We start from the raw sequence: 18030 nt of genomic DNA on the forward strand, positions 1-18030 counted from the left end.
CAGAGGTCATGTGTCATGCAGATATACTTCCCTGTATTGAGTGGCCTTTTAATTGTCTGTCAGTTCTGTCTAGGGTCCTGCCTGTGTACACTCCAGATGCAAATATGAAAAGCATGAAAGGTGGAGCAGAGCCCATGCTTTCATCTGTGTATCATTTTTCAAACTAACTGAAGCTAGCCTGTCATTATATTACAGCCCATGCATTAGGCACTCTTGTTTCACAGTAGCACAAATCATAGTGGGAATAGGGGCCAATCTGTCAAGCAAGGCTTCCAGGCAAATTCTTGTTCGGCACAATGGGAAATGCTACAAAATTCCTTTCTTCAACCTCTCGGTAAGAAAGGTTGCAAGACTTCTACCGATGCTGACAGTTTGCCTGAATATGATGCCCTGATGATTCATACCATGGTGCTTCTGTTACGGTGTCTCAGGGCAACCTCTAAGGGCTTTTTTATTTCCTTGAGTAAAGGGCTTTGCTCTTTAATGTTTTGCAACACTGAACTCACAAGTGTAAATTGCTTTTGCATCACTTCCCTCCTTAAAAAAATGTCCAGTTCTCTCCAGCCCATTGTGCTTTCAAATTGCCTCAGTAGGATATGGCAAGAGATGATTTTTACATAGCTAAATCAATCCATTAAGCTTGCAAAACCAAAGTATAACTCACTAAGGATCACTACCTACCAAACATTATAATTTACTATTCTGAAATTAACACAAGGCTTTCCATGCACCCCTTATAGTTGTACTCGCTATCGTCAGTGGACCCAAGACACATGAAGGAGATTAATTGATTCTGAAGATGAACTTTCCTGCTGTTCTGCATATTTGCTACAACAGAGCTGTGCCTCCAGGCACAAGTCTAGCTTTTGTGTATGAAACACACTATTCTGGGGTCACCCTGTGTCTCAGAGAAATCCTCAAAGGAGACTGGGAGTTGGTTGTTAGTTGCAGAGGCCACCACCAGTTCTGAGTTCTTGCATGCTGTTTCTAGGTCCTGTGTCTACCCAGCCTTATATCTTACTCATGGCCCCACCTTCTTCCTGAAACAGTCTGTTAGCATGGGTTTCTGGAGAAATACTCAGGACACAACAGATCATGGTAGTTTGGGCCACCGCTGTCTGGCAGGGAAAACATCAGTCCATTAGTATACTCCCTGAAGTTGAGCCTGGGTGTTTCAGAGGTCAGTTCCATATGGGCAGCATGTGATTGCATCTGAACCACAAAATGTCATTTCACCTCCTATAGGCAATTTTAAGCAATAATGAATAAGAAATAGCAGTGAAATTAGCCTTTTGCTTGAAAGCCTTGAGTTTGAGTATGTTTTCTGGTAACATCTGTTGAAATTAAAAGAAAATAAAACTCAGGAAGTTGTCACTTATGACCTTTGTCTGCCTTTTCAAAAAGTGATAAAGTAAGTGTGTGTATTTGGATTCCTCCTAGTACTACACAGACCTCTGCCATGTGAACAGCTGAATGATTTCTGTGGGTATAAATTGCTAACATGTGTATTCACATACTCCACTATCTCTAATGAACAGTATTGTGCGATAAATATAAACACTTTTGCAGCTACTGATGTGTAAATTTATATATATATGCAGTCAGTATCAGGCTGCATGATAATGAACAGTTGATTTGACAAATTGTTTGGAACAGGCATTCAGAAAACCATTGTCTAATGAATTTCTGTGGGTTGAGCCACATGTCTCCTCTTTATTCAACTTGTTTCTAATAACTTATGTCTTTGGACTATGAATTCTGTAGTTGGTTCATATCACAGAGAGGAGTCTCACTGTTGAACTAAAATGGAAACAGCAGGCCCAAGTTCTTCAGCTTTTTTTCTGCCAAATACCACAGTTATTTTAAAGGCGTTTGCCAAACCACTTATGAAAATTTCCATACAGGAAGAAAGGGTTCCAGTATAGTTGTAAATCACAAGACAAATATTCTTCATTTGACAAATTTGGTCTTGTGGTCTGTAAGAGCAATGAGTGGTTCAACGAAGGCATGATGATTTGACTTTTCATTATTCAAATCAGTTCACTGGCAGTCAAAAATTTTCAGGAAGTCAACACTGACTGATACATATACATATTCTCTTCAAATGTAGGGACAACTGTCAATTCCAGAACTTTACCATGGCTTCTCTAGGTCTAACAAACTCCAGATCAACTCCAGCATCATCATAAATGGTCACTTCCTGGCATTAGGTCATGTTTATCACTTTGCCTACTAGCTGGTAAATGAATTCAGTCCACTGGAGATAACTTTAAAGTAAGGAATGTGGGCAATTTAGCAGAATGATGAAAAGAAATCACATCAGCAAACTAAATCAGCTAACGTAGCTTTTAATTTTCACAGAAAATTATGTTTACTTTTTTTAGTCCACCACTGAACTCAGTCTTGAATAACATATTTGGAGCACATCAGAAATCTTCTTGAGTACAGCACTTTTCCTAAAGAATAACCTTTCAGTGTTCACTTACATATTTTGTTTCATATGATAGCATTCTGATATAAACTGAAGATGACCATAATTTTCCTTAGAAAAGACAACCTTGCTATCAAACATCCACCTAGCAAATTCCTCATTGGAAAGTTGCTTATCAAGATTGTATGCAAGAGACAGAGCTATTTTGAAAGTCAATGGTTTTTAAAAAAGCTCTACTTGCTGTGTGTTTTTTAGATGCAAGCTTCAAACCTTCAGGTTATGTTATTGTTGATAAAGCTGGCCAGGGATTGATGCCCAGAGGGGGGTCTGAATTGAAATTATGAGGCAAAACTTGAATTTAATTCTCTTGTTAGGACGAGCAAAGGACAGGAGACAATACAACCCTGTTGCTATCATACTAACGGCTAATCTATGATGATTACTGGTTACTAAATACCTTCATCTTCCAGTTTAAAAGACATGTTTAAGATCTAGTTTTCAGCAGAACTACATTTATACCTTTATTAGCATTTTTCATTTAGAAAAGTGACTATCAAATATAGACTCATAACACCTAAATATCCTGAAATACCTTTCCGTACTATAAATAGAAATTACTTCAAAAGTGACTGTACATCATTTTCAATTAATATTTGTGACAAAATCTTTATTTATGCCCCTGTAAAGAAGGTCTGTTAGATTTCAATTTCAAACTAACCACCATAGAGATTGTGAAAAAATTTTCTTTGCCTGATGGTCTTCTAACTTACTAGATGTAGAAGAGAGAAACCCCAGAAAGATCAGTGTAAATAAACTCTGCCTTGAGTTTTCAACAAAAAAATAAATCTATAGAAAAATATTCTATTTCTAGGCAATGTGGAGCCTGAAGTGACTGACATGTCAGCCCATACACAGTGTAAGGCAAGAAGGTAGTCTTTTTTATTACAAATCTAGGCAGACTCAAAATATATAGCATATATTAGTGCAAACTGACATTTCAAATTGCTTCCCACCATAAATGCACCTTGGAACCAGAAACAATTGAAATGTTTTACATAAAATGTTGCATTTCTTTGCGGTAGTTTCACAAGATTGTAATAATATTGTGGTATCTCTTCAGGGGGCATGACACAAGTTCAAATATTATGATCTCACCGTACAACTTGATGTGAGTTTCCTTGTATCAAATTTATTTTCCTTCCATACCACAAATGAGTGCAAATACTGAGTGAAGGTTACTGCTAAAACTGTACTTTTGAAATAGTGCTTTTTCCAGTATTTTTCCAGCTGTCTTTTCCTATTAATGTACAGTTGAAGCATCAGCTCCACACCCTCAAAAGCTGGAAAAAGCCAGTTGTTAATGCAAGCAGCTAGTAATAACAACATGATATTAAAGCAGCTGCATAGCTTTCTTTTTTCTCTCTTACTGGACGCTGTCACCTCAGTCTTACTATTCAGTCAGTTCACCCTAAAGAATGATTTATCATTGGAATTTAAGTGAGATACCCCATCCCTGGAAGTGTTCAAGGCCAGGCTGGACAAGGCTTTGGGCAACCTGGTCTAGTGGAAGGTGTCCTTTCCCATGGCAGGAGGTTGGACATAGGTGATCTTTAAGGTCTTTTCCAACCCAAACTGTGATTCTGTGATTCTATGATTAAAGTTTTGAAGACTGAAACTCAAGCCATGAGAGAGAGCAGCAAGAGCCAACAACCCAGTTTGTCACGTGCACATGAGGTGAGAGCAGCCGTGAGATACCCCAATCCATTCTGACAGAGCCCAGAATAGTGCCTGCTACTCATGAATGGTGAATGGTAGTGTTAAATGAAGATCCAGAGACCATGAGGGTGGTCATGACCATTCAGGCTTATTAGTGCACACAAGCCAACCACTGTTCTTCATAGTGACAACTAATGGATTTCTTACTGTTCTCCAAATAAGCAAAGACATAGGACCCAAGCTGGCAAAAATCTAGCTATCAGTAACTTCTGAGTGATTGACTTAACTAATGACACACACAAATTAAAGATGTTAATCTAAACCACCAGATATAGATAGGAATTTTTCTTTCATACATGTAAACAGTAATTTTATACACTTGATTTGTTTTAAACCATACTAATTTTGTGTCATATTCAAGAGCAATAAATTTCACTGAAATCTCATGGCTGAATCTAATGAAAGTAAAAAGTCAATTTTTTTTTTTTAATAAAAGAAAATAAAAGCATGCTACCCATTTTTTAGTGGTTTAAGCCCAGCCAGTAATTCAGAATCATGCACCCGTGCCATCACACACCCTCCTTCTCCTCCAGGCAGGATGGGGAGGAGAATTGAAAGAATGTAAAAATTGAAAGAATGTAAAGAACAGTCCAATAACTAAAGTATAATACAAAACTACTACTGATACCAATATTAATGATAAGGAACAACAAGGGGAGAGGATATAAAAATCAAAAAATGGAAAGAAAAAAAAACAAAACAACCAATAAACACCTGTGATGCACAATACAACTGCTCACTACCCACCGACCAATACCCAGCCTGACCTAAGCAGTGATTGGTCTCTTCTGGGTAACTCCTTCTCAGTTTATATACTGGGCATGATGTGCTGTGGTATGGAATACCCCTTTGGCTCTTTTGAGTCAGGTGTCTCCTCTCTGCTTCCTCCCAGCTTCCCATGCCCCTTCTTACTGGCAAAGCACGAGAAACTGAAAAGTCCTTGATCAGGGTATGCGTTCTTTAGCAACAACTAAAACATCGGTGTTATCAGCATTGTTTTCAAAGCCAAAACACAGCACTGCACCACCTAATAGGAAAGAGAAAAATAGTTGTTACAGGACACTATCACTGTAGGATTTAATGTAACAATTTTACTGGAACAGAGGTTGCACACTTAGCCAAATATAACTCGGCAAAAATTATTTGAAAATGTAAGCAGAAAAGGCTTAGTTCGTAGTTTAGTTTTTGCTAATTCAGCTGTGACTTTTGTTTATCTGTGTTTTCTTTACAAGGGCTTAGAAAAATATAAGAATAAGAAATTAAAAACTAATTCTCTTAGTCATTTCTAATCATTTCTTCCATTTCTGTACATGAGCAAGCTCTATGGGACTGAATGCTAATCATTGCTGTGTTGTGAACTATCTATTGTTAGAGAAGCATTTCTTAGTTTTAAGATAGATAGACTTAAAACGCAGAACAAGACTTGTGACATACTGAGATATGCTATGAATTTAAAATAGTCTTACAAAGCTAGACATCTAAACAAGAGAACTCTGGTAAATTTGTTTGATCACTCCTGCTTCTGATTTTTCTACCACATTAATATAGGGTAAAGTAAATACCCTTATAACAATGAATTAGTTTAAATTTTATCGTATCACTTAACACCTTAACTAAATGGTAGTGGCACTACCAGAGGCTCTCAGAAAAAAAAAACTGAGCTAAATGTGGGAGAGATCGTTTCCTCACAGAATGTTTTTATTTACCATTTCAGTAATCTCTTTTATCATGCAGACCACTTAACAAGTTACATTCGTAAAACAGTCCCTATTTTTAGAAACTCATTACCAGCATCTTGTAATAAATCAGCAATAAGATTTAGCAAACTGTTACCATAAGAAAGCATACAAAAAAAAAAACAACAAAAAAAGAAAGCGAGTTTGTATAGAAAAGAAACAAAACCATGAACTTATAAACTGCAAATTGTGAAGCAGGGACTTTTTACAAAGAGCAGGAGCTAAGAACTGAAGTACAGAGGAGTCTGATGTTGAAGCAGAAGTCTCATTGAATGAAAAGACTTTTTCCTGTCCTTGTTTCTAACATATTTTTTGTCCTCAAGCCATATTATACCCTAATACCATTGTTATTTTGAAAAATTTGCTTTATTATAGATTAGCAAATGCTTACCTTCCAAATGTAGCTTTGCTGAAAGAATGATCTAGAAACTGTTCTGAAGTCCCTAAGCTGCAAACAGTTTAGTATGCTCAAGAAGCAGTCTGTGAAAAGGCCACTGCATTTTGGCTCTAATCATCTTATTATAAACAGTCTTGTTACACTATTCAAATGTTACTAACCATTGTGTTTGTTATCCCATTGTGATAAGGGTATTATTGCTGTACATATAATCATGCTTTTGTTTGCTTTAGGATTTTGAGGTTCCTATTTAAGTAAAAGTATTTATGAAGGTTACAATTTAAAGCACTCTACTGCTGTTTCTTCAAACAACAGTAATCAGTGTATAGCCATAACAAAGGAAGACAAGATTTTTCCTGTGCAAATATTCAGCCATATTTCAACCTTGGCAAGCAATACAGCATAGTAACAAAGCTGGTGTACAAAACTTGAGATTTAAGGCAACAAATATTTACTGTAGCTGCTTCAAACCTTTCTGTACACAACTGACACCACTTTACTTTGATGTTTTATTAGTAACAATTGAAACTTCATGCTTAAATACTTGCTCTGAAATGGTAAGATTGGTTTGTGTAACTTTATAGCAGATCATGTGAGCTGTACAGTCTGTTATGAGACTGCTTGTGTCATTAGGATTCTTCATATTTATTTGCATTCTGTAATTTTAAGGATATTTCACACTCTCCTTTTAATAATATGAGCATTAATTTAGCAAAGATCTTGAGTTAACTATGTGCTTAGCTTTGGCTATGCATGTAATACTTCAGAGGAACAACCTACAGGGTGGAAATTAAACATGTGCTTAAAAGGCTTTGCTCAATCAGGGTCATATCTGCTAATATGTCCATTGTCGCTATGTCCATATGTCCATATCTGCTAATATGTCCATTGTCGCTGACATGGACAGTGGGATTGAGTGCACCCTCAGCAAGTTTGCCGATGACACCAAGCTGTGTGGTTCGGTTGATACACTGGATGGAATGAATGCCATCCAGAGGGACCTTGACATGCCTGTGAAGTGGTCTGAAAGGTCCTACACCTGGGTTGGAGCAATCCCAGGCACAGCTACAGGTTGGGCAGAGAAGAGATTCAGAGCAGCCCTGCAGAGAAGGACTTGGGGGTGTTGGCTGATGAGAAAATGAACACGAGCCAGCAGTGTGTACTCGCAGCCCAGAAAGCCAGCCGTATCCTGGGCTGCATCAAAAGGAGCGTGACCAGCAGGTCAAAGGAGGTGATCCTGCTCCTCTACTCTGCTCTTGTGAGACCCCACTTGGAGGTGTGCATTTTTGGTGTCCTCAACATAAAAAGGACATGGAACTGTTGGAACAAGTCCAGAGAAGGGCCACGAGGATGATCAGGGGACTGGAGCACCTCCCGTATGAAGACAGGCTGAGGACGTTGGTGCTGTTCAGCCTGGAGAAGAGAAGGCTGCTTGGAGACCTCATAGCAACCTTCCAGTATCTGAAGGGGGCCTATAGGGATGCTGGGGAGGGATTCTTCATTAGAGACTGTAGTGACAGGACAAGGGGTAACAGGTTAAATCTTAAACAGGGGAAGTTTATATTGGATATAAGAAGGAAATTCTTTCCTATTAGGGTGGTGAGGCACTAGAATAGGTTGCCCTGGGAGGCTGTGAATGCTCCATCCCTGGCAGTGTTCAAAGCCAGGTTAGACGAGGCCTTGGGTGATATGATTTAGCGTAAGGTGTCCCTGCCCACAGCAGGGGGGGTGGAACTTGATGATCTTAAAGTCCTTTCCAACCCTAACGATTCTATGATTCTATGATTCTAATCATGCAACTTGAAGACTTATATGTGTCATTGAAGCTTGCTGAATTTTCTCTCTATTTACATCAATAGGTGCTTATTTTGTGATTATGGATGCACAAATATTGTATACATAAAAGAGAGGATGTAGTGTTTCTCTGTAGTGTTCACTTCCTGTGTTCATACAAGAGAACAACCCATTCTCACAGGATTAATGGTATTTCTACATGTGCACACAGACACAAATTATGGGAAAAGTGGTAGTAACACGTTAACACTTAACTAGTTTGTTTTTCTAATCAGTTTGGTATTTACATTATGGATATTCTATACCTGAAACCTCTGTATTTTTCGTACTCTCTTCCACTGTCCCTGAATATAGGCATTGCCGGAGCACCTGTGTCTTTTGCTGTCAACATTCATAAGCAGTGTCCTGCAATCATTCAAGCCTGCAGTTACTTAAACAATGACCAAAACATTCAAAATAGCTGTTGACTCCTGAATCAATTTTAAGGAGTTAAATAAATGTCCCTAACAATTTTCAATAGTAAGTGGAGCTATGCAAGGATAAAACTTCATCGGAGGCATAATTCTAAACCAGAGTATCCATAACAACATTTTACCTTTATATTTTTTCAAGATGAAAGCCACCTTTGCAAAAAATGTGTTCTGATAGGGCTTGACCTGTCAGCAAGCAGAAGCTCTTCACTGATCTCAATGGCACAACAATATACTAAAAAGTCTTCCTCAGAGATATCCTATGAAATAACTTTTGAAGAATTTTACCAAGAAGTCATTTCTTTCTTTGGGACTGGACAAGACAGAATTTGGGCACTAAATAAGAAGTTGCTTTCCTTCTCTCCCCATTTGTAGGAAGAGTGCACACACATTTAACAACAGATCTCCTGTGTAAAGACTTTCAGCCAGAAAGGTGCTGAGTTCCTTTGGTCCTTGCTTGAGATTGGTCAGTGAGAATTACAGATTTCTCCTGGCTCAAGCCCAGAGTGTAAGAAGGATTAGCAGCACCTTTTTCCAGAAGAAAGATGAAACTGATTCTTCTACACTCTGAATGTTTGAAAGATTTACAGTAATGACACATGCCAGGCTAAAACTCTATTCAAGTACCAGTAAATTCAGGTCTTTTTTGTGTGCTTTAAGAGTATCATGATATCAATTTCTCTTGGCAAGAAGTACCTAATGGTAATCTTTTCCTGCATTCCACGAGAGTTATTAGTCAAAGTAATAGTTTATTTTTTTTACCAGAAAAATAAACCATAACGCACTCAGGACTGCAGTTCACTAAACCATAATTCTACTTTGTTTGACTTACAAAGTGCTCTATATTTTGAAAAATTGTTCTGTAATGGATGAGGGATCTGTGAAAAGTTCTACCCCACATTAATTTGCTAGCTCTGTTGGAATTGCCACTGAATGAGACCACCAAGAATTATCTTCCAAGACTGTGCTACTGATGAGATAGCATAATTTATGAAAGATTTCATGCTGAAAAAAACTTTAACTGCCTTGGCTGATCTTTGGTTACAGTGTGAAAGCAATGCTGAAATATAAGTAAGTCTTCTCCAGGAACTGTAGATTCTCCAGTGAGGAGAAAGCTGCAATTCGATACATAAGAAAGAGCTGTAGCAGGTTAATAAAAATAAATGTTAATAAAATTATGTCTACAGAAGAAGATACATAATGCATACGTAAATTATATCGCATTCAAAAACTTCCTTGCTCTACCTTAATGATTATGGCATATACATGAAATTATTTATTTTATCATATAAAGCTTTTATAATAATTAAGTAATAAAAGTTCTAAGGAAAAGACAGATCTGATGTATGGCAATATAGGTATATAATGTATACCAAAAAGCATACCTTCCAACATTATATATATTGCTTGGAAAACTAACAGAATGCCGTTTTCTCATTTCTCTAGAGAAGACTTTTCATTTTTGTCCTCTTAAATATTCCATCACTGTCTTAATAATTTTTATTTCAAAGATCTAAGGAAATAACATATATGTATACATGTATAAATATACATATTTGTCAACAGAGTATAGAACCAAGAACTGTGGCTCTATCTCTTTAAATGACTCAATAAATTAATCCTGAAGAAAAATCATTGTTTCTTAGAACAGATAAAATGTTAGAAATTCAACCGCAATGGGTTCTTTTTTCTCTGAAAAATAATTTGCTAGGGATAATGCTGAAAATCTTAAGAGCATCCGTGGTAAAAGACAGTAACAATACAATAGTCTTTAGCACATAAGTTACAAGACAACAAGAGACAAGCAATAATGAAAATAGGATATATGCAGGTTTATCGTCACCTATTTCATATGCAGTATTAAAAATTATCATGCCTACAAAACAACAATACTATTTGATGAATGCTCTGTGAAGTTGCATTGGTTTATTTTATAAATCTGTATTACTTTTCTACTCACTATAGTTTTTGTTTACACAGAAGTTACCCTTACAATAGCTCTTTCTCAGTGATTTTGTATACGTAAACACTTATTTACCAAATGATAATGTTCTTGATGCAAAAGGGGCTCAGGATTTCCAATGAATAAATATTTTCTACCAAATTATTGAGATCACTCCATATATTTACTATTATCATCTCTGAGACATTAAGTGGTCCTCATCCTTTTAAGAAACAAGGATTTTTTCCCTTTCTTTAGGTGGTGAAATTTCATGTTAGGCTGCATTAGTTAGTGAACTATAACAAGCTTTTTATACTCTTGTTCTCAGAAAATCTGTTACTGATCTAGAATTGGGCTTCTTATGCCCTTACTCTCTCTTAGATAGATAACTTGATACAAATTTAAGCAGAACAGATTAAAAAGGGATATGCTCTAGAAAGGGACTTTGAAATAGCATCTATTTAAAAGTACTGAGGGTAAAATGTTAGAGTAACTTTCAAAAGGGTTATATTGGTGAACAGGAAGCAGGTGGTCTGATCACAGATGTGTGAAAATTCATTGCCTGGTTCTGCAGTTTACTATATAAATGCTATTTCTACATACGTGGTATGCAAAACAGAGAGAAACACTACTTCTTACCCTACCAGACAAACAAAACCTGAACCCAATTATGTTAAATGAATGTTATTTAAATTGCGAAACAAAGCACTTGAAAGTTAGGAAATGCCAGAAGGCATGTTATCCATGTAATGTTAAATATGGCCTCCTACAAAGCAAGGTTTATAATGTAAGGTACAGTTTCAGAAGTCCATAGATGTCTTATGAGCCAAACTTTTAATGTCACTTAGAAGCCTGGTTGATTTCTGTCTAGGTAAAAGTTTTATCAACAATACTTACTTTAACAGTATATTTTCAGTAAGACTATGCCTTTATCCAGGGCATATAATTCACATGAAGTCATATGAAGTCAGTTCTCATCCATACAAGGTTTCCCTTTGCAGCATATGAATCCTTCCCAAAATTATATGATGTTCATTCACTTCTTCACTGTCTGAAAGTATCACACACCATGAAACATATTTAATACACTGTGAGCATCAATTTCATCCAGAGAATCCCTAACATTTTCAAATTTTACTTAATTACTTTGTTTCTCCCCTCTTTGCTTCCCACTTTAATTCACTTCTCATCAACAAAACATCAATAATTGAGACCAGTAAAGAATCTCTAGTATATATACCATTTGGGGGTGAAGGGGGAAAGTGTGTTAAACAGTGAAGCTATCCCCAGTAATTTTTATGGTGATGTGAATTAGTTCTGTTGCAAAAATATTTCCCACACTGCTAATTATGTTGGGATTTTTCTTTTCTATAGCTCTGTTCCTAAAGAAGACTGACTTGCCTGCTGTTAAGTAACGGATAAAAAATTCACTGCCACTGCAAGAATTGCTGTCTTTAGATTTGCCTAGACCAGAACTATGTCTATTGCAATGTTTTCAGAGGTAAGCACAGAAACTCTAGTCCTTGTTTGCTTTCCAGCAATACCAAGAGAATGTCAGATACATACTTTAATTACTCATTATTTTGGAAATGTTATTCACAGTTATTCAGCACAAGTTGCCACGCTGCTCTGTAGTCTGGGTACCACTGTGGAATCAGACTGAAGGCTCCATTAATGCTTGGATAAAACGTTCAAAGAGATGGTAGATTCAGGTAGTTTGCTTCACAATATGAAACAAACCATCTGATATTTGTCTGTCCCTTGTTAAAATCCTGTCCAGCCACTTTCCTTCCAACCTCTTATCTCTGCTGCTTAAGCATGCTTGGCAGGAGCTGTGACAAAGAAACACTGACAAAATTTCAATAAAATATGACTGAATCATAAAAGTGATGAAAGAATGAAATTGTACTTTGTGAAGCATATATTTGAATGTAAAAGGAACAAGCTTGCCTCTTGTATCACTCAAATTGTTTTAAAATATATCCAGCCAAGATCACCTGTGGAAAAAAGAAACAGATTGAAAAAACAGGATGAAGGAAGATTGCATCTGAAAAAACTTTGCTTAACAACGTTAGCTTTTTTGAATAGCTTTTTTGAAACCAGCATCTTTTAGATTTTTGTGATCATTTTCTCTATTAAGAAGGTAAATAATTCAGGAGTTGTTTGGGTTTTTTTATTTATTTCTGACTAAAGAGGGACTCAGCAGTGCTGGAGAATTATTTGATACATAACTTCTATCTCCTGTTTTCCGAAACCAAATAATTAGACGTGGACAACTATTTCCTTGGATGCATCAATTTCAGAATGCAACAAAGCTTCAGTGTGGTGCAAATTATTCCATGCCAAGATTTTTTATTTATATGTCATTTTCCCAACAATTTTAACCACATATTTACAAAGCCTAACACTTTAGTGTGGTATTCATACAGTGTTGCAACTTTTGACAGTTCCATGTAGGTTGAGCCAGTGTGAAAGTGGAGCAACAGGATGAATCAGGTCTTGGAATATATATACAACAGACAAAGCATTCAAACCCGGTGCTTCACCCAAGCACTGGAGTTGAATGAATTCATCTTATTTACTGTAGGAGCAGTCTGGGCATAGGGGTAACAGTCATGTCACTGTGAACAGGATATTTTTGCCTTTCCTTTTTCCTTTTGTCTCCCACTTCCAGCTTAACACACACAGGTTAAATGGAAAGTCACTTAACTTCTGGAAAACAGGGTTTTCCAGGTACTCAGGCATCATATTTTTACTTTTGCCTATGATCTTATATTTTTAAAATTGTACAGGCTCAAGACCACATCCAAATCTAACCCCAGCCTCCAATCAGATATATTCAATTCAAAAGCAAAAGCCGTTATCTTTCTACATTGTCCTGATACAAATCTAGGTAAAAAGTTGAGATCTGGGAAAAAATGTACATGAGTTGAAATAATGTATTGCATCTAAATTAACAATGATTAGGCATTTTTAGATTAGATAAGATAAAAATTACCTGAAATGTGGACTAAACGGTGCAGGTTTCAAGCTAAAATTTGTCTAGTGAACCACACATTCCAACAGAGGTGTGACTAATACAGATCAAGGTGAATAGCTGAAAAAAATAACATTTACAGTGAATAAAAGGAAGGTGATATATAAACTTGACATTAGATTATATGCCTTGATCTTATGTGCCTTCTGTCCCTTACTATTATGCCTTTATTAATGGATAAAGATACATTGTTTTATATTATTATGCTTCAAAAATATCAGTAAACAATTCAAATAGGAAAGAAATATATTTGGTGCTATAAATTTCTAAAATTAAACCATTTAAATTCCTTTCCTTGTCATTCTTCCTATAGAGAATGAACTTTCAAGTGAACTAAAAGCATTCTTTAATTACAGGAGTGTTGTCTACATTGGTCATTGACTCTTTAGATATTATAAATCAATGTTTAATATATTTTATGCTCTCCATCAGGGTCTTACTCAAAACCCTGCTGTGAGTCAGTCAACACTTACTGTCATATGTGGGGGATTTGAGACCTTCTCTAAGATGCTTCAGTGGCTGGTGCATAAGGCACCTTCCCCTATTGCTTGTGCACATCTTTTTGCAAAGATGGCCTGCTTTGTTCAAGACTTTGATCAGCATCTGTCAGCCTCCAAGTCCTCAGAGGCATTTTATTTTAGAGCATGATTTTATTAAATCAAAATCCCTTATTATATTGTGTTATTTTAGATTATGTGAGGAGGTGACAGGATGTCAACAGATGGAATAGTATAGTGACAACTCAAAAAGGCAAAATAAAAAAGCTTATTTAGACTGTAATTTGTGTCAAATTTATTTGATCTGAATCATTACAGACCAGAATATGAGGACACAAAAAAGCATGTTTTCTCCCCTGTTGCAATCTAATGCAAATGTGAAGGAGAATATCATTACGTCTCACATGGTGAACTGGAGCAGAGAGGAGAACACTCTAATAAGCTTCAGTGGAATTACAAGTCAGCATAAACCCATCTTGAACCAGTGGTATAGCCTCACTATAGACAGTTTACAGTAAGCATTAATAAGTGCTGACACACTGCAATAAAAAGTTGCTAATAAGGCAAAGACAACTAATGTTGCAACTAATCTAGCAGTGATGGGTACATCACCAGGAGGCCTCAAACAAATCAGCTGCAGTAAACAAAGAAGTGGTCAACCTCTGTAAAAATAGAAAAGCCAGATTCTGATCTGCAAACCGCAGACACCATAATTAGAGTTGAATGCAGGAACAAACACATAATAGAAATAAACATGTAGGTACTTTGTGTTCTCTACAGGTAATTGAAGGTACATCCAAAGTAACCAACCTGGCAATGCCTGAAGAAGGAAAATGGCTATTTTTTCATCAGCTCTTCTTTGTGCACTACAATTTTTTCACAGCAGTTACTCAAGAGGACCTCATGATTAGATGAAATAACACTGTTAAGAAATTATACTCCTGAACAAAGCAATTGAAGGAATGTCAAGTAAGCAAGATCTACAGGATGACATTCAGTCTCTGCTTTTCCTGGTGCTTGAAAATATTTCCCACATGACAGGTTGCTTTGGTCCTTTTCCATTCTTCATAGCCCGAGGACACAAAAAGCAAACAAAACCTTCATTGCTTTATATATATGAAAAGCCAAATAAATAAGATTTGATCGTTTTCCCCGATGTGTCAGCAAAACTGTTTTCAGAGGGAAATTTGCACAGGCAGATTCTTCTGGCTCAATGTGTGTCTTCTTAATCATATTAACATGGAAACATAAAAGTTCATAAAGCAACACATTCTCCTTTAGAAATAAAATCCACACGGGAAAGCTAAATCCTGAGGCATTTACTCTTTTTAACAAAATTTAATATTCTGCCAGTCTTCTATTGAAATCAAATGGAATGTACTGGAGTAAAGCGTTTAGGATTTACTCAACAGTGTGAGCTAGTCTGAACACACTGGCATTAGAAAGACTAATTAAGCAACTTACAGTAGTATCATTCAGTCCATTTTTTTTTTACTTTGAAATTCATATAAACATCCAGATCTTTTACATTCAATCTACTGAGAGAGATGTTTCTGATACTGCACATGTACACATTAAGTTACTGGAGCTAATTATAATAAAAAATAGATTCCAAGAAAGTAACATTTTTGAAAGAACTTTTGGTTCTGGGTCCTTTTGTTGGCCTGACCCCAGTCCTGTGGACTGTGTCTGCCTGGACATAGATGGTCAATTGTCTCCATGCTTAGCCCAGTGGAAAAGGGGAAATTCCTGCTACACTCTGGATTATCAGCTGGACACATATTCCAGGAGCATGGGGTAGCTTGGGGATTAACCCAGCTCACTCTCCTGGCCAGACATCGCACTCTGGAAAACAGGCTGCACTGGAAGGCTTGTGTCTTCTATCCTTCTCCTCCTGGTGCCATCTGCACTTCCAGTCATGGGGAAGGATTTGCATTTAGCATAGAGAAGAAAAAAGCCGTGTAGCACATACACTGCCTACCCCTCGGGAACTCTCAATAGCCATAGACTGGCAGCATCCAGTTGCTGGCAGCATTCCCACCTGGCCCCTACTTATTCCTACCCTGATACCTTCTCTCCCAAAGCACACATGATACATAGTGACTCACAGTGTTCAGAGTCTATAGCGGCTCAGCACAGCCCTTCCATGTGGCTGGACCTCATAGGCCTGTTTTTTAGCGCTCAAAAAGAATCCAAAATGCTCAAGATCTAACAGGCATTTTACAGCATGTTTTGGACCGTGTTGAATCAACTGTCCTCATGGATTCTAACCATAAACAAAGCATTGCCAGAAGACCTTTCCTCTGAAGTTTCTGGTTTTGTTTTCTCAGTCTGCTTTTTTTATATTAATGTTTTTCAGAAGAAGCATTTATTCCTATTCCATATAATACAGGAAGAAAAGTGGTCTTGAGAGACAAAAAGCTCCACTCAGCCAATTTTAGGTCATCTGGATGTGTTAAAATAGTTCACATTCATGTTTAAAAGGTAGACTCCAGGTTTTTTATCACTCAGAGTCATATGTGCAACAGCACATATGTCTTAAAACTCAGACTAGGATATTTATTGTCTCAAGTAAGTAATTTGAGCTTTGTCTTATCTGAGAAAACTTAACTTTGAAGTGGATATTTTTGCCTGTGTAGTAGTGGCAGATATCTAGCTGCCTTCACCATGGAAAAAGGAAACGGATAGTAGGCAATTTGAATATATTCTGAATGTTTCTTGCTTCCTGCACACATAGTGCAGGGTTGGCACTGCTGTGTAGGTTTGGACTTCCACCCTATTCTGTTCCCTTCAGCTGACGGCAATGCACTATCTCAAGTGAGACACTTGCACTCAGTACAGACACAACAACAAGGACGCATCCAGACATTCACAAAGGGCCGCAGCCAGTTAAGCCTATTCCTGGAGACTTCATATAATGTTGTTAATGCCCTGGCTTACTTCAGGTAAATGGTACCTGGAAGATCTACTTTGATGTTGTCATTCAAGATATGTATATGTGTGCATCTTGACATACAAAATGTATTCATTTGCATGAGCAGCAACCAAAAAAGATGTAGAGGTGTCTACTGTGAACACACATTCCCAGTATGCTGAGAGAAAAAGTGTGAAATGGGATGATTAGTTATACTTTTACATTATGTGAAAAAGGATGGTTTTGAAAAGGCAGGATCCATTCCCATTAGGATAACCAGGTGTTTTACACATTTGTCAGGACCCTTATGGCTTCTTAAGGATCAGTGTATCTGGGACAATATCAATATTGGCAAGTTATAACATTTCTGGGTGTACATTTAGGACCCATGTAAGCTGTTGGGTTTGTTTAGGGAAAGGAACTGAATACTCAGAAATGAGTTTGAAGGAATCTGAATGTAACCTTTCTTGGATGATTTTAACACACTAGCTGTAACGGTTGTGTAAAGGCCTGAAACAGAATATACCTGAAATGACCTCTACCTTTCCTCCATTGCACCAGAGTTCCCCTGTGTCATGGTTTAAACCCAGTCAGACAGCTTGTTCACTCACTTCCCCCCCTTCTTGCCCTCCCCCTACTCCCGGAGGGACAGAGAGGAGAATCGAAAAGAATGCAACTCCCACAGGTTGAGATAAGAACAGTTTAGTAACTAAGGTATAACACAAATCACTACTGCTTCCACCAATAATAATGATGATAAAGGAAACAACTAGGGAAGAGAATAGATCTCACCACCAGCCAACTGATAACTCCCCCCTCCCCCAGCCCAACCAATCACCAACCCTGCAGTCTCCCAGCCCTTCCAGCTAACTCCCAGTTACATCCTGGGCATGACGTGCTGTGGTATGGAATACCTCTTTGATCAGTTTGGGTCAGGTGTCCTGTCTCTGCTTCCTCCCGGCTTCCCCTCCTTCCTGGCAGAGCATGAGGCTCACAAAGTCCTTGGCTAAACCAAAACATCCTTGTTATCAGCTCT

This window comes from Pezoporus wallicus, unplaced genomic scaffold, assembly GCF_028554395.1.
Source record: "Pezoporus wallicus isolate ANWC-B61680 ecotype Strahan unplaced genomic scaffold, APGP_CSIRO_Pwel_v1 contig_749, whole genome shotgun sequence".
Taxonomy (NCBI): Eukaryota; Metazoa; Chordata; class Aves; order Psittaciformes; family Psittacidae; genus Pezoporus; species Pezoporus wallicus.